General features: G+C 48.8%; 1 protein-coding gene across 3 annotated transcripts in view; it reads right to left on the bottom strand.

Moving 5' to 3' along the window:
• IL11RA (interleukin 11 receptor subunit alpha) overlaps positions 1-20,663 on the bottom strand; it is a 127,297-nt gene that overhangs the window by 87,869 nt on the left and 18,765 nt on the right. Inside the window, exon 1 of one of the 3 annotated variants that reach the window (XM_088653074.1) lies at positions 3,429-3,450. The exons of the other annotated variants lie outside the window; for them this stretch is intronic. The gene's annotated coding sequence lies outside the window, so the exon portion shown is untranslated. Of the gene's footprint in view, positions 1-3,428; positions 3,451-20,663 lie in introns of those variants that run through there. 3 annotated transcript variants of the gene reach the window in all.

Below are 20,663 nucleotides of genomic sequence, written 5' to 3'. Positions count from 1 at the left end.
AGCCATAGCCCCCACAAGGGGACAGAAGCAGGATGTTGGGTTTGCATTCCAGCTCCAGGGAGAAGGCTGCTTGCAGAAACTGGGAGGAAGGGCTTCTGGCTTGCGTTCCCAGCTGCAGGGAGGCAGCGAGGCAGTAAGACCCACACAAGATATTGGGGTTCTGTGCAGAACTGCGCAGATGGCTCAGATGTCGACCCAACATGCGGCGGCTGTGGAAAAGGCAAATTCCACTCCAAGGATCATTAGGAAAGGGGTCACTGGAAATAAGACGGCCAATATCATAATGGCAACATGCAAATCTGTGGTGGGGGCAGATCTGGAGTACTGGGATAGCCATGTTCAAATATATCAAAGGATGTCATATAGAGGAGGGAGAAAGGTTGTTTTCTGCTGCTCCAGAGAAGCGGACACGGAGCAATGGATTCAAACTTCAAGAAAGACGATTCCACCTAAACATTAGGAAGAACTTCCTGACAGTAAGAGCTGTTTGGCAGTGGAATTTGCTACCAAGGAGTGTGGTGGAGTCTCCTTCTTTGGAGGTGTTTAAGCAGAGGCTTGACAGGCATATGTCAAGAATGCTTTGATGGTGTTTCCTGATCGGCAGGGGGTTGGACTGGATGGCCCTTGTGGTCTCTTCCAACTCTAGGATTCTATGATTCTGGATGCCTCACCTGGAAATGGATAGTGTCACATTGGAAAGGTGGACGTCCGCAAGTTCTAAGGTTGTCAGAGACGGAGGGAAACGTTTATCTACTTTCTCTATGCCTTGCTAAGTCTTAGATATACTTAACACACACTAAACCTGCTAAAATGTACAGGACAAGATCTAAGGAGTGTTGGAAACGTAAAGAAAAGGAAGGGAGTTTTTATCACATGTGGTAGATTTGTAAAGAGGTAAAAGCTTACTGGGAAATGATATATAACAAGTTAAAGAAAATGTATAAAAATACTTTTGTAAAACAAAAAACAACAGAAGCATTTTTACTGGGTATGGTGGGGGAAGAGATACCAAAGGGAGATAAAAAATTATTTATGTACTGTATGCAACAACTGCAGCGATAATTGTATTAGCCCCCAAATGGAAGCAATAAGAACACCAACGAAAGAAGAAGGGCAGGTGAAGATGATGGACTTTGCGGAATTGGCGAAGCTGACCGGAAAAATCCAAAACCAGCAAGATCAAGCATTCCGGAAAGACTGGAGCAAATTTATACACTATTTGAAGGACCACTGTAAACAACTAACAACACTAGCAGGGTTGTAAGAAGACTTATAATGATAATGGTTCTTACCTTTTTATATTTATTTAAATGAGTGAAACATAAATTGGAAAATGTATAAATGCTACAACCATAAAGATTAACTTTGAAAACCCAGAGCCGGGCATAGCTGCCAAGTTTTCCCTTTTCTCGCGAGGAAGCCTATTCAGCATAAGGGCATTTCCCTTAAAAGAAGGGAGAACTTGGCAGCTATGGAGCCGGGGCAGGGGGTGGGCGGGGGGGGGGTGGAGTCGTTAAGCTCTTAAGAGCAAAAGAAGTAAAGTAGATAATGAGGATGTGTTTAAATATTATAAAATGGTAATTTAATTTAAATTATTATTTAAAAAAAGATCTCGTGGACGTCCAAGGAAGCTGAACACTAGAAGATTCAGGGCAGGAAAAAAGAAAGTCCTTTACACAGCACATAGTTGGACTACGGAACTCCCTGCCACAGGAGGCAGTGAAGACAACCAGCCTAGATAGCTTTAAAAGAGGATCAGACAAATTCATGGAGGAGGAGGAGCAGTTACCAGCCAGGATGGCTCTGCTCTGCCTCCACAGTCGGAGGCAGCAATGCTTCTGAATGCCAGTTGCTGGAAACCCCAGGAGGGGAGAGAATCTCTGGTGCTTGGATTTCCCATGGGCGCATCTGGTTGGACCCTGTGAGAACAGGAGGCCGGACTAGATGGGCCACAGGCCTGATACAGCAGATGCTCTTCTTATAAGTTTTGCAAGACGCACCTTTCGGGGGGGGGGGGGGGAGGGCCCTGGTGCAGGCGGGAATGCGGCTAGTCTCACCCAGCAAAGCAATGCACACCTTGCCACGGGATCCGTGCTTGTTCCCCTTTAAGAGGAGGGAAAGGAAGCCTTGGAGGAAGGAGGCCAGCTCTGCTCGCTGCTGCTTCTCCATCATGTGTTACCTTTTAAGTTCTCTGCCTCCTGGGCTCCTGGGACAGACACTTGACCGGCAGCCAACACTTATCCAGCACTCTTTCATTTGAGCTGTTTTACAAGCTGTGAGGAGATTGTTGAGTTGGGGGTGGGGGAGGAGGGAGGAGGGAGGGAGGGAGCAAGAAATCCCAAAATCTGCAAAAGGGAGGCTGCACCTCAAGGGCTCGTTTTCGAAATCAGCTTTGACCTGGCAGGTTCCATTTCTGATGCACCCGTTGCCTCGTCACAGAAGAATACCTGTCCAGGTAACACAAGCAGCGTTGAGCTGATCTTTCCCCCAAACATCATAGAGTTGGGGTCCCTGTCGTGACTCTCAGAAGAACCCCTTGCTTCTGGGTTTTCCCTCAGTTGTCTAACAATATATTTTGTCCAGTTCTGCTATTTCAATTATTTTCAGATGTCCTATACGCCTTTAAAAATTGTTTCCAAACTTGCTTTCATTTCATTTCATTTTAAATTATATTGTTCCAACATGTTCATGCTTGCCACCCCGGGATCCTTTGGGAGGAACAGAAGAATAGAAAAGCAATAAATTAATAAATATTATTTAATTGACCCATAAGAACAGTCTGCAGGATGAGGCCAATGGCCCATCCAGTCCAGCATCCTGTTCTCGCAGTGGCCAAACAGATGCCTGGGGGGGAAACTCGCAAGCAGGATTCGAGCACCGAGCACAAGAGCAACCCTCCCTTCCTGTAATTTCCAGCAAGTGATATTCAACATGGCAGATGAATGAGCCTAAGGCAACTTTAAGTATTGTTTCTTGGTGAATCACCTTTTGGAATGTGACATCGTGGAAAGGAAATAAAAATATGCAGGAGGACGTTAGGAAGCAACCACGAAAGGAATTTCTCACTATGAATTTTGTGGGGAAGGGAGAATTTCTCTCTCTCTCTTTCTCTTATCACTGCTTGGCTTAACTCCGAGAAGGATTCCCACAACCACAGTTAGCGGAGAGGACATAGCTCAGCGGGCAGGACATCTGCCTTGCATGCAGAAGGTCTCCGCTTCAATCCCGGCTGGCACACGCAGTTAGGGCTGGGACGGACTCGTGACTGAAACCCTGGAGAACCATTGCTGCCAATCAGTGTAGACAATATTGAGCTATAGCAACCCCTGGTCTCACTCAGTACAAGGCAGCTTCCTAGGCCTTAAGGCAGGAGCCAACAGTGTGGTACCTTCCAGGTGTTTTGGACTACAACTCACATCACCCCTTACCAGGATGGCCGATAGACATGGGAGTTGTTGGCTGGTTGGCATTCATTCGTCTCGGGAGACAATGGAGGAGTGTGCCATTGGGAGTAATGTCAAGCCATTGGAGAGTTGCAGCACCTGCTGTGGCTGTAGAGACCGATAGGGGAGAGACATGTTTTGTTGCAGCTGGGGCAGGGGAAGGCGTCTGGTTGTGTTGCTGCAGATGCGTCAGGGCGTTCCTTCTCTCTTTGCTCTTCCCAGCGGTCATTCCTCCTCTGGTTACTGCTGTGGATGCACAACCAGACTCTCTGCAACCAGGCACTGGGCCAGCTTCTCACGGAGCCCGTCCTTGGGGATCCTGCCATCTTCCATTCTGTGGACGTGACGCTGTCGCTGAGGCAGGCGCGCATGGCAGTTGCAGTCCACCCGTTTCTGGAGGGCGCCATGTTGGCCGGCTCTGTCGCAAGAGAAGGGCCACAGCTCAGAGCCAGCGTACCCGCTTTGCACCAACCAAGTCCCCGATTCAATCCCAAAGGGCACTCCCAGTTCAAAGGGTAGCCTGGGCAGGAAGAGGTGGGACAAACCCAGGCCTAAGCAAGCAGTGAGCAATGCTGGGGAAACAGCTCATCACTTGAGCAAAAAGGTGTTGTGTCCCCCAGTGCAGCCGCCCACAAAGCACCCATCTCCCATTGCCCCTGACCATTGGCTGCTCTGCCCGCTGGCTTTGACCAGAGTTTGGAGTCCAGAAACTTCTCTTTTTTTGTCAATAATTTTTATTCATTTTCAGTTACTATAAACAATAACCACATTTTATCCGTAAGGACTGCCTCTTCCCATATGAAGCTGTCCGGTCCCTGAGATCATCTTCTGAGTCCCTCCTTCGTATGCCTCCCTTGCAAGAGGGTGGCAACATGAGAATGGGGCCTTCTCTGCAGTGGCTCCCCATCTGTGGAATGTTCTCCCCTGGGAAGTTCGCCTGGCGCCTTCACTATACAACTTTAGGTGCCAGGCAAAAACATTCCTCTTCAACCAGGCCTTTGTCTGACCTGACATCCTATACCCTTTTTAAAAATGCTGGCTCTTTTCGGGAGGGGGGGGGATCTGGTTTTTATTTTGCTTTTATGTGAGTGATTTTTAATGTGAGACCTTCGGGTATAGGGCGGTACAGAAATAATAATAATAATAATAATAATAATAATAATAATAATAATAATTTCACATTGAAATATATATTGATTATAGAGCCAATTATACATTTTGTGTGACTTCCCGTGTGCTGGGTTTCGGGGTGCAAAGTTCTTATTTCTTCCGCCTTTCGAAATCTTAATTAATTAATCCAATTACATTCAGTCCTGATCGAATCCCTTATCAGCAGCTACAGCGTTCCTGACTTCCATTCGTATTGACACATTTAATAAATTTCATTTCTGCAAAAGGAGTTCTGTATCCTGTAAATTTCCCGTGTGAGAGATGTTTATTTTTTCCATTTGTTTCTTCATTCTTCCAGTTCTGGAGTCCAGAAGTTTCTTAATACAGCTGCTCCATAGGAAGGGCAGGGGAGGGGGCAGGCTCCACAGAAAGGCTGTGACGGGCAGTGCCAGGTCTGAAAAGGGACTTCAAACTGGGAGGGAATAAGTCACACCACCCACATGACCCAGGCTTGCTCGGAGCAAGTGCCGAAAGTGCTGGAGGCCAAAGGATGGGAACCGTCCACAACATGCCGTGTTCTTTTAGGTGCAAACCAGGGAGAATTTTGTGAGCCAGGGAACCTGAGCTTCTATGTCCTGCCATCGCTCACAGTGGCACGTCTTGTCTACACACAAGCACAGTTTCCCTTTATTTTCATAGAATCATAGAGTTGGAAGAGACCACAAGGGCCATCCAGTCCAACCCCCTGCCAAGCAGGAAACACCATCAAAGCATTCCTGACAGATGGCTGTCAAGCCTCCGCTTAAAGACCTCCAAAGAAGGAGACTCCACCACACTCCTTGGCAGCAAATTCCACTGCCGAACAGCTCTTATTGTCAGGAAGTTCTTCCTAATGTTTAGATGGAATCTTCTTTCTTGTAGTTTGAATCCATTGCTCCGTGTCCGCTTCTCTGGAGCAGCAGAAAACAACCTTTCACCCTCCTCTATATGACATCCTTTGTTCAGACGCAGATTGGAAATCAGAGAGATCTGTGACCTTTAGAACCGATGAAGCGATAAGAACACCAGTCGGGCCATTTTCAGGCTTGCGCTCAGACATTTCAGTCATGGGTGCCCCAGAACGATGAGCACCCTTTTGTTTCTCCCCAACGTCATTGAGAGGGTGACCGGCCTGTTCATTCTTAGAGAACTCCTTTGCGTCTGCTGGGGTCTTGTGTATCGGCTGATTAAAGGTTAAGGTAAAGGGACCCCTGACCGTTAGGTCCAGTCGCGGACGACTCTGGGGTTGCGGCGCTCGTCTCGCTTTATTGCCCGAGGGAGCCGGGGTACAGCTTCCGGGTCATGTGGCCAGCATGACTAAGCCGCTTCTGGCGAACCAGAGCAGCACACAGAAACACCGTTTACCTTCCCGCCGGAATGGTACCTATTTATCTACTTGCACTTTTGGGTGTGCTTTCGAACTGCTAGGTTGGCAGGAGCAGGGACCGAGCAACGGGAGCTCACCCCATCGCGGGGATTCGAACTGCCAACCTTCTGATCGGCAAGCCCTAGGCTCTGTGGTTTAGACCACAGTGCCACCCGCCACCAGCTGATTATAAGGCAGCATTTTCGTAGTAAAAAGGATGAACTGAAAAGAGAACGGCGTACGGAGACTCTGACCACCGGCGATGCAGCGGTCTCACAGTTCCTCTCAAAGGTCTCCTCAGTGGCAACCCTGGCCAAAATGTCCAGAGTTATTTTGGAATGGGCAATGAAATGCAAGAAGTTGGATTGCGGAGCACTCTCGCCGCCTCCCAGGTGAGCCTTGCCCCCTCGTTTCTGGTGTTGGGTCAAATCCCATCTCTCTGCTCTGGAGGTTGCTGGTTCAGCAGATCTTTCCCTTCTGCTGTATTCCTGCCTTCCCGTTTTGCTGCTCTTGTGATTATTTTTGGTTTTGTGGTTTCGTTTTAATGGTTTTCATGTGTTGTGTATTGTTTTAAATTGTGATATTTTATGTAACCTGCCCCGGGGCCGTTCAGCGCAGAGAGGGCTTATAAGTGTTTATTTATTTGAACATCATTTTTTTTCCTTTTAAAATTGCTGGGTGGAATGCTTCAGCATTCTCAGGGGCTCTCCTGGCTAACCAACAGCAGGCATTGTGTAGCCTAATGAAACGTGGGTGGGTTTTTTTTTCTGTTTCTGCTGATGTTCGGTTCTTTAGGAATTAAGAAAAAAATGAACTCCCATAGCCAGGCTTAATTTAATTTCTGTTAAATCAATAGTGAAGGAAACTTACAAGCTAATCCCCTTCTCCCCATAAGAGGTGCGAGAGGCATTGACATGCCAGCTCCCTCCTAGTCCTTTGCAAGAACCAAAACGCTGGATGGGCCCTGAATTTGGGGGCCTGTGGTCTTCAGTTGGCTGCGTGTGTGGCATTGCAAACATGGCATTTCCAGCTTTGCAGGATTGTGTGTGGAAACGTACAAGAGGTGTGCAGAGGAGGGAGACCGAGATGATTGAGGCTGTTGCAAACCAAGCCTTGGGAGGAATGGTTGGAGGAGTCGGGGGTGCTTAGCCTGGAGGAGGAGGAGGAGAAGAAGAGACTGAGAGCAGTTATGATTAGACAAATTCATGGGGAAGAAGCACATTGATGGCTCCTGGCCAGGACGGCTCGGCTCTGCCTCAACAGTCAGAGGCAGCGATGCTTCTGAATGCCAGTTGCTGGAAACCACAGGAGGGAAGAGTTGCTCTTCTGGTCGGATTCTGCTTGCTAGTTACCCACAGGCATCTGGTTGGCCACTGTGAGGACAGGATGCTGGACTAGATGGGCCATTGGCCTGATCCAGCACAGGCTCTTCTTATGTCTGTATGATAGCCATCTTCAAGTATCTGAAGGGCCATCACATGGAGGAAGGAGCAAGCTCGTTTTCTCCTGCTCTGGAGGGTAGGACTCGAACCCATGGCTTCACTTGACAAGAAAGGAGATTCCAACTCCTGACAATAAGAGCTGTTCAACAGTGGAATGGACTCTCTTGGAAGTCTACCTGGCAGGGATTCTTTAGCTGCATTGCAAGGGATTAGACTACTTCTTCTTCTTCTTTGGCGATCCCTCATAGCTGAGTAAGATTGTCTTCCATGAACACAGTTTTAGCAGTGAGTCCATAAATGACTATGGAGGCCAATTCTGGATCCACACGTCCTTCCAGTGGGGACATTGGTTTCTGGGTGGGAGTTGATCACGGTGTGGATTTGCCAAGCATGCCTTCCTCTTAGCACGTTTCTCCCTTGCGTCCTGAGATCGAGTGTCTTCAAAGCCCATGGCAGCTTTGGTAAAGGCTGTTCTCCAACTGGAGCGCTCGCAAGCCAGTGTTTCCCAGTTGTCAGTGTTTATACTACATTTTTTAAAGATTTGCCTTGAGACAGTCTTTGAACTTCCTTTGTTGACCACCAGCATTATGCTTTCCATTTTTAAGTTCGGAATAGAGTACTTACTTGCTTTGGAAGATGATAATCAGACATCCGCACAACATGACCAGTCCAATGAAGTTGAGGTTGAAGAATCACACTGGTGATCTTTGCTTCTTCCAGTACCCTGGCATTAGTTCGCCTGTCTTCCCAAGTGAGAAGACACCGTTGATGGAATCTTTCGAGGAGTTGGAGATGGTGTTTATAAGTGGTCCATATTTCACAAGCATATAGTAAGGTTGGTAGTACAATAGCTTTGTAAACAAGCATTTTGGTTTCCCTGTGAATGTCCCGGTCCTCAAACACTCTGCACTTCAATCGGGAGAATGCCGCACTCACAGAGCTCAGGTGATGCTGGATTCCGGCATCAATGTTGAACGAGAGGTTAGGCTAGAGGACCTTTGGAATCCCTTCCAGCTCTACAAATTTCTGAGGTTCCCATAATTTCAGACACTGTTTGGAGCATTTCAAGGCCGAGGGAAACGGCTCCCTTCATGGACAGAGGTCAGCTGCCAAGGGCAGATAAGCGGCTTGACTGCTTGCTAAGCTCTCAGGCGGGCAGGAAGTGAACTCTGGCTGCTCTTTCGCTCTCCTGCAGTGGCGCCAGGGCACTTGGGGGGGGGGGCATTGGGCCATGTGGAGGGCATGTGTTCAGTACAGGAACCTGAAAGACCCAAACCCTCTGTGGTCCGGCCTGCGAGGCAGCCCTCCGTCCCACTACTAGAAGCTGATGTTCCCAAGGAGAAGGAAAGCGCTAAATGGTTCCAGCAGAGACTGGGAGCCAGGATTCCTGGGGTCTATCATTCACTACCCCCCCTTTTGCAATCCCATTGGGCAGGGTGCAGCCCCCATTACGTGCCTCGCTCAGCTTGTTGAAAAATGTGTAATAAGCCCATCTCCCCCCAAATACTCTTGTAAAGAGAGGGGAAAGAACTCTGAATAACCCAGGGCAATTATACTTTTATAACACTGTTTGAGAAGAAGCTGCCCTCTCTGCGTGACCCTCTCCCTTTTCTCCCTCCCTCCCTCCTCTCCCCCCTCTCCCCCGTTATCCTAAATGAGGCATGGCGGCTCAACATACACAGACAGGAATTTTTCTGCAGGGGCTCACAAGAGCCAAAAGCCGGGCAAATTGCAGGCAATGGCAACAGTCTGCTTGAGTACCCAGCAAGTGTGGAGAGAAGCTCCCCAAGCCAGGAGAGCCAATTAAAAACAAAGTAATTTTCATGCTGGATCAGGCCAGTGGCTCATCCAGTCCAGATTCCTGTGGGAAACCCAAAGGCAGGATTCAAGCACAAGAACACCACTCTCCCCTCCTGTGGTTTCCAGCAACTAGTTTTCAGAAGCATTGCTACTGCCTCCAACTGCGGAGGCAGAACATAGCCCTCTGCTCCTCCATGCATTTGACTAATCCTCTCTTAAAGCCATCTAGGTTTGTGCCTCCTGTGGCAGTGAGTTCCACAGCTGAACTCTGCACCGTGTGAAGAAGTCCTTTCTTTTACCTGTCCTGAATCTTATTACGTTGCGCTGCACTGGAAACCAAGCACCACCCACCCCAACCAGCCTTAGGCAGGGCAGAAGGGCTCATTGGGCAGAGCTGGATGGGCAAAAACAGGCTGAACCGAGTTGAACCGAGGGACACAGTGGCGGGCTGCAGCTCCCTGAGCTAGCTGCAAGAAAGTGCAGCCCAAATTCCTCCAACCAGATATCTGAACTACAACTCCCACCTTCCACGTCTGTTTAGAGCTCCAATGTCCAGTGTTTTTGATTTCCAGGAAAGCCTTTCAGCGCTGACTCATCTACCGAGGCATAATTAATATTTTCTTAAGTGCCTAAAAACAAAAGCACCCGAGAGGCCATATAAAACGGAGAATTAAAAACCAACCACAAAACCCGGCCGAGAGAGCTACATATTTAAACAGGCGCGGGAGGAAAGAGCAAGGAAGGGCAAAGAATCACAGAATTGTGGGCGGAAGGGACCCCCAGCGGTCATCTAGTCCAGCCCCCTTCAATGCAAGAATCACAGCAAATGTGTGAATCAGCCCAAGGCCACCAGCCAAACTTGTTGATGAGTTGGCTGTTTCCTTATCACGGCTGCTGATAAATCTAACACGGTATGCCCAACTGCTTTGTGAACAGAGCATCCTTGCCTCCCCTTAATGGCTGATCCTCCTTGAGCAGGAATCGTAGCAATGTTAGCTTGCAAAGTCCGCTGATGAGTTTGACTTTCCAAAATTGGGGTGTGATTCATGGCGAAAGGCTGGAACCGCTCTGAAATTCAATCTCCTCTCTCCCAGCGGCAGGGGAAATGGACCCGGGGATTTTACAACCCTTCCTTCACACTTGTGTTGGGAGTGAGGGATCTTCTGAGTGGGAAGCAGCTGCTTGGATCTCTAAGCCGGCAAAGCAATAATCAAGCTTGCTATTCATCTCCTGTTTGTGCCGATTTGCATTCTAGGGATTGCTGACACTCACTGTTACTTGATAATATGTGTCCAGATGTTTTGGTTTTTGCACCTCCCAGAAGCCCCAGGAACGGCGTAGATTGATAGAGCTGTCTTACCTGGAGCTGAAATATTCTGGAACTGAGCTGCTCAGAATTTCAATGTTTATTTACATGTCATGCTGATTTTTCTGCTGGTTTTTTTTACACCTTGTATTTGTGGTTTAAGCAGAGTTTCCCAGAGAGTTGCATTTAAATTAAATGGAGGGATTTGGGTGCATTCTGGAACATTAGGTTTGTTCAATTAAAGTGGATTTAAAAGCTCTGTCGCCCTAGAGCAACAAATCCACTCAAAAAAGAGAGAGGCTTTTCGAAGTCAGGAAAGTGATGGGTACACCATGCGAACTGAAAGGGGAAACAAATGTTTAATGGGAAGATGTATGAACTCCCTGCAAGCAGATCAGGATGAATGCTCAATAATGGCTGAATATAGTCTAACCTCCATGTAAATGGTGCGCGCAAGCAAATCAGGATAAATAAGAGCGCAATAAGAACCTGCTGCATCAGTCCAGTGACCCATCTAGTTCCGCACCTTCTTCTCACAGTGACCAGCCAGATGCCCATTTTGGGATCCAAGCACAAGAGCTCTCTCCCCTCCTGGGATTCAGAGCATGGCTGCCTTGAGAGCCCTTTCTTTCTCCATGTATTTGTCCAATCCTCTTTTAAAAGCCATCCAGGTTGGTGGGCACCCCTGGCTCCTGTGGCAGGGAGTTCCATAGTTTAAAGAAGTCCTTTCTTGTACCTAAATCTTTCAGCATTCCGCTTCCTTGGGCGCCCAAGAGTTTTAGTGCATGCCTTGCAGAATTTTTATAAACTTCCACCCTCCTGCCTCTCACTCACCTTTGCTCTAAAACGCTGAGCAAACAGCTCACCTGAGAGACTCCCTGGACAAAGTGCTCAATCTGTTAACCTGAGAACATAGGAAGAGCCTGCTGGATCAGGCCAATGGCCCTTCTGCTGTTGTACTTAAAACTCTGGGGGGAAAAGGTGATGGAAAGGTCCAGTTTTCCATTCTAAATTTCCCGCTCTGAACTCCTCTCCCAACTCTGGTGTGCTTCTCATCTCCTGGTGTGATTCCTGGATTGCCCAGGGTTGAACTAGATGACCTCCTGGGTCCCTTCTATGATTCTAAGTGTGGAAGATCCCTTCTCTTCTTCCGCCAAGCTTCCTGGGCAAACACCTGCCTCACCTGGTCCCTACCATCACCAGCCAACACCCTCCATCAACTCAGCCCCTCTGGGCAGCTCCATCCTCTGTGGCGATACAGGGAATCCTTTCAACAAGGACCGCATCAAACCTGCACCCTTGCAAATTTGCGCACCTTGCCACTGAAGCCATGAAACCGTTAAAAGAGAAAATACAGCCATTTCACGGAGCCCGAAAACCATGTGTGAACAAAGAGGGAAATCCTCTAACTCTGCAGTGGCTTTCAACAGGACCTCAGCAAAACAAACGATGGCGAGGTACAGACAGGAATGACTCAGTTTCAGCGCCTCGTGTTCTCCTGCAGTCGGGGCATGTGGAATTTGACACGGAACCCCCCGCCCCAAATTCTGCAATCAGAATAAGTTAGGAAAATTACTTAATTTTTCCCTCCAAATTGCTTCCAGATGCAACATCTGGGTTTCTGCAAAATCTGAGATCTCTCTTTTTTTTTTGGCAGATGCTGGGGCTACAGAGTGGGAGAAGTTTCACGAAGCATGGGGAGCGGGGCGACAAGGTGGGGGGGGGGCGAGGCAAATAAGATTTATGGAACACAGAGGTGGGGGGGCTGTAAAGGACGTGAACAGATTGTTTTGGGTGCTGGTCTGTCAGAAATGTACCTGCAGAAATGTATCAGCAGAACTTCTGGGACAGTTTGCAGAAATATGATAATACGATTTTAGGTGTGGCGGGGGGTCAGTCTGGATTAGGCCAATGCCACTTCTAATCCAGCATCCTGTTCTCACGGCGGCCAACCAAAGGGAAACCCGGAATCGGAACTTGAACATGGGACCCTTCTCCCCTCTGACCCTTTCATTTCCATCAAGTAAGAGGTAAGATTCTGCACCCCTCTGCTGCTAACGTCAAGTCCACACTGTGCAAGAGCACGCATGCCCTTGCCCACAATTTGGGGCCTCCAACAGCCTCCTCCCGGGTCTGCATGAAGCAGCCGCCGCATTTTCAAGAGATTTCCGCCTCCCTTTCCTTTTCCCCTGGTCCTGTAAAGGCAATGCCAATAGCACGCACGGATCCAGCGCAGGAGAGTCTGGCTCAGCTTCAAGAGGATGACCTGCCCAAACAACTCCCTGGCCGGCCATTAGTGGAGATTGCTTCTGCCTCCGTAGGACACAATCACCGCCCCCGATGCAGCAAGAAGAGGCTACCTGCAGTAAGGAGGCAAAGAGGCAGCGCAGCAGCCGGGCAGAATCAAGTTTCCCAGGAGCCCCTAGGGTCAGTTTGCCCCCTGGCCACCACCGCTCCCTCTCTTTCAACACTAGGGGACCACTCAGCACAGACCTCCCCCATAGGGAAACAGGAGGTCTGGACCACCAGCACCCAGCTACCTACAGGGTGGGCAAGAAAGGGTTTTAACAGGACCGGAGCACAATCTGAACCTGATACGGTCGTACCTCGGAAGTTGAACGCCTTGCGAGTCAAACGTTTTGCCTCCTGAACGCTGCAAACCCGGGAGCGAGTGTTCCAGTTTGCAAATGTTCTTTGGAACCTGAACGTCCGACGGGGCTTCCGATTGGCTGCAGGAGCTTCCTGCAGCCAATCGGAAGCTGCGCCTTGGTTTCCGAACATTTTGGAAGTCAAACGGACTTCTGGAACGGATTCCAAGGGGTGGAAGGGAGATAAAATTCCATCAAAAGAGGAGTGGCAAGGAAAACTGTTAGGGTATATGGAATTAGCATATATGACTGGGGAAAATAGAGATCGATCGATGCAAAAGTTTAAAGAAGAGTGGAAGACGTATAGACAATATCTAAAAGAACAGTGTCCCCATATAAAAACTTTAGAATGCTTCAAATAACTCTTGAATTGAAATAAGGTAAAATGAATACAAACAAGATTTAGTACAGATCAAATTTATTGGAATATCAGAGGCAAGGAATCGAGGAAACAAGGACCCACATCAAGGAAGTCGGAATATTTTTGTGTATTGGTGAAGCAGTGTTACATATTTTTGTTTGTGTGTAAAAGATGTATCATATTTCTTTTGTATAAAACAAACAAACAAAAGAAAACCCTGCTTTTAAGTGTCTTTCATTGATCTATTTAATGTTCCTTTCATTTTCCTGTAAATTCCTTAGGAGGTTCTATTTTTTTTTCCATTTTTTTCGATTTGTTGCATTTAAATTCCACTCTTTCTCCAAGGAGCTCAAGAGGGCACACATGGTTACCCCCCACAACAACAACCCTGCAAGGTAGGTTAGGCTAAGGGGCAGTGACTGCCCCCCCCCCGGGTCACTTCATGGCTAAGCAGGGATGGTCAAAGGCCTGGAAACGATGCCTTATGAGGAACGGCTTAGGGAGCTGGGTATGTTTAGCCTGGAGAAGAGAAGGTTAAGGGGTGATATGATAGCCATGTTCAAATATATAAAAGGATGTCATATAGAGGAGGGAGAAAGGTTGTTTTCTGCTGCTCCAGAGAAGCGGACACAGAGCAATGGATTCAAACTATAAGAAAGAAGATTCCACCTAAACATTAGGAAGAACTTCCTGACAGTAAGAGCTGTTCGGCAGTGGAATTTGCTGCCAAGAAGTGTGGTGGAGTCTCCTCCTTTGGAGGTCTTTAAGCAGAGGCTTGACAGCCATATGTCAAGAATGCTTTGATGGTGTTTCCTGCTTGGCAGGGGGTTGGATTGGATGGCCCTTGTAGTCTATTCCAACTCTATGATTCTATGATTTGAACCCTGGCCTCCCAGGTCCCAGTCCAACACACTAACCACGGCACCACACTCAAGCAGTATATAAATGTTGTTGAACAAATACAAATTAACAGAGATCCAAGCCTACCAAATCAGAAACGGGCTTGGGGCAGACGGTGAAAAAAGCAGAGGCTTCTTTCAGCACTGCAAGCCGGCTGTATTTTGGCAAGTGCCGCTGGACCTGCAGCAGCAGACTTTCAGGCAGGTCGGATCGATGTTAATGTGCATGTTGAAGAGGCGAAAACACGGCTCCATCGGTTAGCTGCCAGCCCTCGGCGACACAGCAGAGCAGACTGCTCCCTCAGCCGCACACTCCATTATCCGGAGAGGACGTGGTCCTTGGAGGGGAGGACAAGGCCAGTAATTAAGTTCTTGCCGGCACCATAAAGCACGCTGACAGCAACAAGGACGGCAGGTGGGATGAGCAGCCAAGAATCGATGGCCAGCGGCCAGCCAGGTGCTCAGAGCCGCACAAATCTGCGAGGAGCTGCGGGAGGGCGCCCAGCGTCAGTTTCCAGGCAGAGAGTTAAAGCAGCTCAGGGGGCCTGCATAGTCCTGCTGAGCCTCCTCCCAGCTGGTGCCCCTCGGGGTGCTTTGAGGTGACAACTCCCAGAGACCCCAGGCAGCAGGGGAGGAAGACTGCTCTGGGCTGCAGCTTCGCCCCTGCCTTGGCCCCGCAAAACTGTCCATGCAAAAGCAGCAAGTTGGGGAACGCCAAGGAGAGCGATACAGAACCTGCAGGACCAGCGTGGAAAGCGGCGAAGGGAAATTGTGGGTAGAGAAGGAAGTGGACACAGAAATGTGTTTGGTTTTTTTCCTCCCACTCTCTTTGCTCCAGAACTCAGGGGACACCTAGCAAAATTGGCAGGTTCAAAATAAGACAGTGGGAAATGTTATTTTGAACAGCTGGCAAGTTGACTGATGGAACGCTCACTGTCACAGAGAAGGTGGGCGCTACTGTTCTGATGGCTTTACAAGTCTGATGGCGGAACAAGTCCTGTTCACCATGAATTTGCCGAAAGTTTCAGAGGCCTCCGTGTACAAGTTGCTGAGCTCAAGAGGCTGCCGGGCCTGGCGATTTTCTTTGGGCTGATCCCACAGCCAGTCTCTTAAGGTGGTGGACTCTCCTTCATTTGAGGCTTTAAGGAAAGGTTGGAGAGCCACCTGGCAGGGATTCTTTAGCTGAAATTCCTGCATCGCAGGGGGTTGGACTAGATGACCCTGGGATCCCCTTCCAACTCCACAATTCCACAAATTCAAGTTAAGACAAATTCAAGACCAAGGCGCTAAGGCAGGCACACATCAATATCATTTAACGTGGATTGGCTAATCAGCACCCACAATCAGAACACCAATAGGAACTGGCCAGAGATATTTGTTGAGAGGGAACGAGAGGCAATGGTGCTCTAAGAGGCAGGTGAGGGGTCTGGAGACAGACAGGGAGCATCGAGGAGTTTCACAGAGAGCCACTTTCATTCTGTACAGCAGCCATTTTCAGATGCAGCCCACACAGGAGACAGCTAACCAGCAGTGGAAACAGCAGAGGTTAGGCCAGGAGAAGGGCAGGAGTTTTGAGGAACCAGTCAGGAATTATTCAGACCAATTGATTAAGTTAATCCGATGTCTGAAGATCAGTCTACATCCCAATCCCAAAGAAGGGCAGTGCCAAAGAATGCTCCAACTACCGCACAATTGCGCTCATTTCACACGCTAGCAAGGTTATGCTTAAAATTCTACAAGGCAGGCTTAGGCAGTATGTGGACCGAGAACTCCCCGAAGTGCAAGCTGGATTTCGAAGGGGCAGAGGAACCAGAGACCAAATAGCAAACATGCGCTGGATTATGGAGAAAGCTAGAGAGTTCCAGAAAAACGTCTACTTCTGATTCATTGACTATGCAAAAGCCTTTGACTGTGTCGACCACAGCAAACTATGGCAAGTTCTTAAAGAAATGGGAGTGCCTGATCACCTCATCTGTCTCGTGAGAAATCTCTATGTGGGATAAGAAGCTACAGTTAGAACTGGATATGGAACAACTGAGTGGTTCAAAATTGGGAAAGGAGTACGACAAGGTTGTATATTGTCTCCCTGCTTATTTAACTTATATGCAGAATTCATCATGCGAAAGGCTGGACTAGATGAATCCCAAACCGGAATTAAGATTGCCAGAAGAAATATCAACAACCTCAGATATGCAGATGACACAACCTTGATGGCAGAAAGTGAGGAGGAATTAAAGAACCTTTTAATGAGGGTGAAAGAGGAGAGCGCAAAATATGGCCTGAAGCTCAACATCAAAAAACCCAAGATCATGGCCACTGGTCCCATCACCTCCTGGCAAATAGAAGGGGAAGAAATGGAGGCAGTGAGAGATTTCACTTTCTTGGGCTCCTTGATCACTGCAGATGGTGACAGCAGTCACGAAATTAAAAGACGCCTGCTTCTTGGGAGAAAAGCAATGACAAACCTAGACAGCATCTTAAAAAGCAGAGACATCACCTTGCCTACAAAGGTCCGTATAGTTAAAGCTATGGTTTTCCCAGTAGTGATGTATGGAAGTGAGAGCTGGACAATAAAGGCTGATCGCCGAAGAATTGATGCTTTTGAATTATGGTGCTGGAGGAGACTCTTGAGAGTCCCATGGACTGCAAGAAGATCAAACCTATCCATTCTGAAGGAAATCAGTCCTGAGTGCTCACGGGAAGGACAGATCGTGAAGCTGAGGCTCCAATACTTTGGCCACCTCATGAGAAGAGAAGACTCCTTGGAAAAGACCCTGATGTTGGGAAAGATGGAGGGCACTAGGAGAAGGGGACGACATAGGACAAGATGGTTGGGCAGTGTTCTCGAAGCTACGAACATGAGTTTGACCAAACTGCGGGAGGCAGTGCAAGACAGGAGTGCCTGGCGTGCTATGGTCCGTGGGGTCACGAAGAGTCGGACATGACTAAACAACAACAACAACAACAACAACAATCTGATGTCTGGCTGGAAGCCCCTTCTGAGCAAGCTTTTCCTGCCTGCAGAGACGGGCAAAGCACCCTTGTTTTCTAACCAAACCAGTTGGATGGAGCGAGGGTAAATGCTGGGGTTCCCTTCTTTTCCTTGAAGCAGGAATGCTGAACCCTGATGTAAGAGGTTCCTTAGAAAGGGGCCTGTGGCTCTGCATTCTCCTGCAAAAACACTGCAATGCCTTGCATGAATTCCGCATGAACCTGCCACTTTTTCTTTTGAGAAGGACTTGCTCTCTCATCTGCCTTGGGGATCCGAGTTTGCTCTGAAGGAACGATTTTGCTTTGTGCACCAAACCCCGACACACAGGAGGCTGCGTTTGTGCAAAGCGCCATGCTGGGGAGACGGGCAAGAGCACGCAGTTGCCTCCATTTGCAGAGAGGTCCCTACCGTAGCAGAAACCAGAGATTTATCTCCCCTGCCAAGGCTGTGCCAACATCTACAGCGGCATTAGCCAGGAAACGGGGTGGAAAATAGGGTGCGGAATTCAGCTTAGAGATTCAGAAAGGACTCGATCCTCCTTGCACGAGTTGCACCATTCAGACTGCCAAGTTGACAGAGGTGCAAGAGGAGGGGGAGGAAGCTTCAGCTTAGGCCATTTCCCTCTTGGCCTTCTGTTTAAATGTTTTCGGAGTTAGGTCAGCATCGCTGGGGAATCTCCCAAGGCAACAGAGAAGCTCTCAGATCCAGCGGCCGCTGCTCCTGCAGACGTCTGGAGCTACGCAGGCTCTTCTCACAGTAATAAAAGGATGGGGTTGAGGGAGAACAGGGATCCCACAAAAGGCAAGGTGCAGATAGTATTGGGGCCAGAGGCAGGGAATGCCCCTAGCTTTGTGCTAAGGGCAGTCACGGAGGTTGGAGGATGGATGGCGGCTAACATATTAAGGTTGAATCCTGACAAGACAGAAGTACTGTTTGTGGGGGACAGGAAGCGGGCAGGTGTGGGGGACTCCCTGGTCCTGAATGAGGTAACTGTGCCCCTGAAGGACCAGGTGTGCGCAGCCTGGGAGTCATTTTGGACTCACAGCTGTCCATGGAGGCGCAGGTTAATTCTGTGTCCAGGGCAGCTGTCTATCAGCTCCATCTGGTACACAGACTGAGACCCTACCTGCCTGCAGACTGTCTCGCCAGAGTGGTGCATGCTCTAGTTATCTCCCGCTTGGACTACTGCAATGCGCTCTACATGGGGCTACCTTTGAAGGTGACCCGGAAACTACAACTAATCCAGAATGCGGCAGCTAGACTGGTGACTGGGAGCGGCCACCGAGACCACATAACACCGGTCCTGAAAGACCTACATTGGCTGCCAGTACGTTTCCGAGCACAATTCAAAGTGTTGGTGCTGACTTTTAAAGCCCTAAACGGCCTCGGTCCAGTATACCTGAAGGAGCGTCTCCACCCCCATCGTTCAGCCTGGACACTGAGGTCCAGCGCCGAGGGCCTTCTGGCAGTTCCCTCAGTGCAAGAAGCAAAGCTACAGGGAACCAGGCAGAGGGCCTTCTCGGTAGTGGCACCCGCCTTGTGGAACGCCCTCCCAACAGATGTCAAAGAGAAAAACAACTACCAGATTTTTAGAAGACATCTGAAGGCATCCCTGTTTAGGGAGGCTTTTAATCTTTAATCGATTATGTTGGAAGCCGCCCAGAGTGGGCGGGGTATAAATAATAAATCATGATTATGATGATCAAGGTTGCCCAGAATCTGCAGGATCTGAGAAGATTCCAAAGGGAGGAGGTTCTTTCTCTCCTGCCAAAGAAGAGCCAGGCATTTTCAACCACTGCTGTCTTGGAAGGGGAGATTGCAGGGTGGCAGAAAATGGCAGTCAGAAGGGTCCCCTGAGGGCCATCTAGTCCAGCCCCCTGCAACGCAGGAATCACAACTGAAGACTGAGATTCAAGAAAGGATCCCTGACACATGTCCACCCAACCTCTGTTAAAAGAAAACCTCCAATGAACCATAGAATCATAGGATTGTAGAGTGGGAAGGGACCTCAAGGGTCCTCTAGTCCAACCCCCTGCAATGCAGGAATCTCAGCTCAAGACTCCCTGATGTCTGCCTAAAATCCTCCAAGGAAGGAGAGTTCTTTCTGATTTGAGCAGGGTAGCAGGTTGCTCAGGGATTCATTCTCTCAGGCATTTCCCCATAAACCTGATGGCTGTTTTTAAGGGGCTTGGGGGATGGCAGCAACAAAAAAACTCCCCAGAGATGAGAAAAACGTGGCTCCAAGTGACATTCCCCCACCTCCCTGCAACCAAACTCTACTGCTTTGGGTTTTAGCATTATGTACTAACAAGGTCTTGTGAAGGTTCCCTAAACTCTCCGGCATTTACATGCAGAGTTGGCCAGATAAAAATAACGCATCTTGCCTGAAATTCCTAAAAGACGCAAATCTCCCCCCCCCCTGGGGGGGTCGCTCCATCCCCTTGACCCCTTGATAATTTTGGTGGCCCTTTCCTGAACATTTTTCAACTCTAGGGTATCCTTTATGAGGCAAGGCGACCAGAACTGAAAACGATCTTTTTTATATATTATTATTATTAGAATTTATATACTGCCCCATACCCGGGGGTCTCAGGGCAGTTCACAGAATAAAATCAAGATATAAAACTACAAAATACATACTAAAAATGAAAACAGCAACCCAATAGCCCCCCTCCCCCCGACATTTGTCTGCAGCACTTTTAAACACTCCTCATCCTTCAGAATTCACCACCACTCTCTAGCTTGGATTCCTCTCTGTTTCCATTTATGGCAGTGATAGGCATGCAAAGGGTTGTATTCCATCTGCACAAAGAAAGCCAGTCTTTCACTGACAATTCCACATGGTGCTGCCCCTGCTCAAGCTGCAGAGGGTGGCAGGTTCTTGCATTTACCGGGGGATGGACTGGATGACCCTTTGGGCCCCTTCCAACTCCACGATTCTGTGATTCTCAGTGCATCGCTGCCCCCGAATCCTTTCCACAGCATGGCACCAGGGTGCTTGCAATGATGGCTAAAAGACTGCTCACACCACCACCAAAAATAAAAATCAGCACTCAAACACTTTAATGCACACCCTGTCCAACACAGCCAGATGACTAAGCCCAGTATTGCCTACTCTGGCCGGCAGCAGCTCTTCAGGGTCACAGGCAGAAAATAAGAAAACCTCTCCTAATCTCGCCTAATACCCAGAAATCCAGCGTTTAACTGTAGGTGCTGGAGACCGAGCCCTTCTGCATGCGAGGCAGCTGCTCTGCCAG

This window comes from Zootoca vivipara, chromosome 10 (genome assembly GCF_965207765.1).
Source record: "Zootoca vivipara chromosome 10, rZooViv2.hap1.1, whole genome shotgun sequence".
NCBI lineage: Eukaryota > Metazoa > Chordata > Lepidosauria > Squamata > Lacertidae > Zootoca > Zootoca vivipara.
Note: the sequence above shows the minus strand (reverse complement) of the source record. Positions and strands in the feature narration are given on the sequence as shown.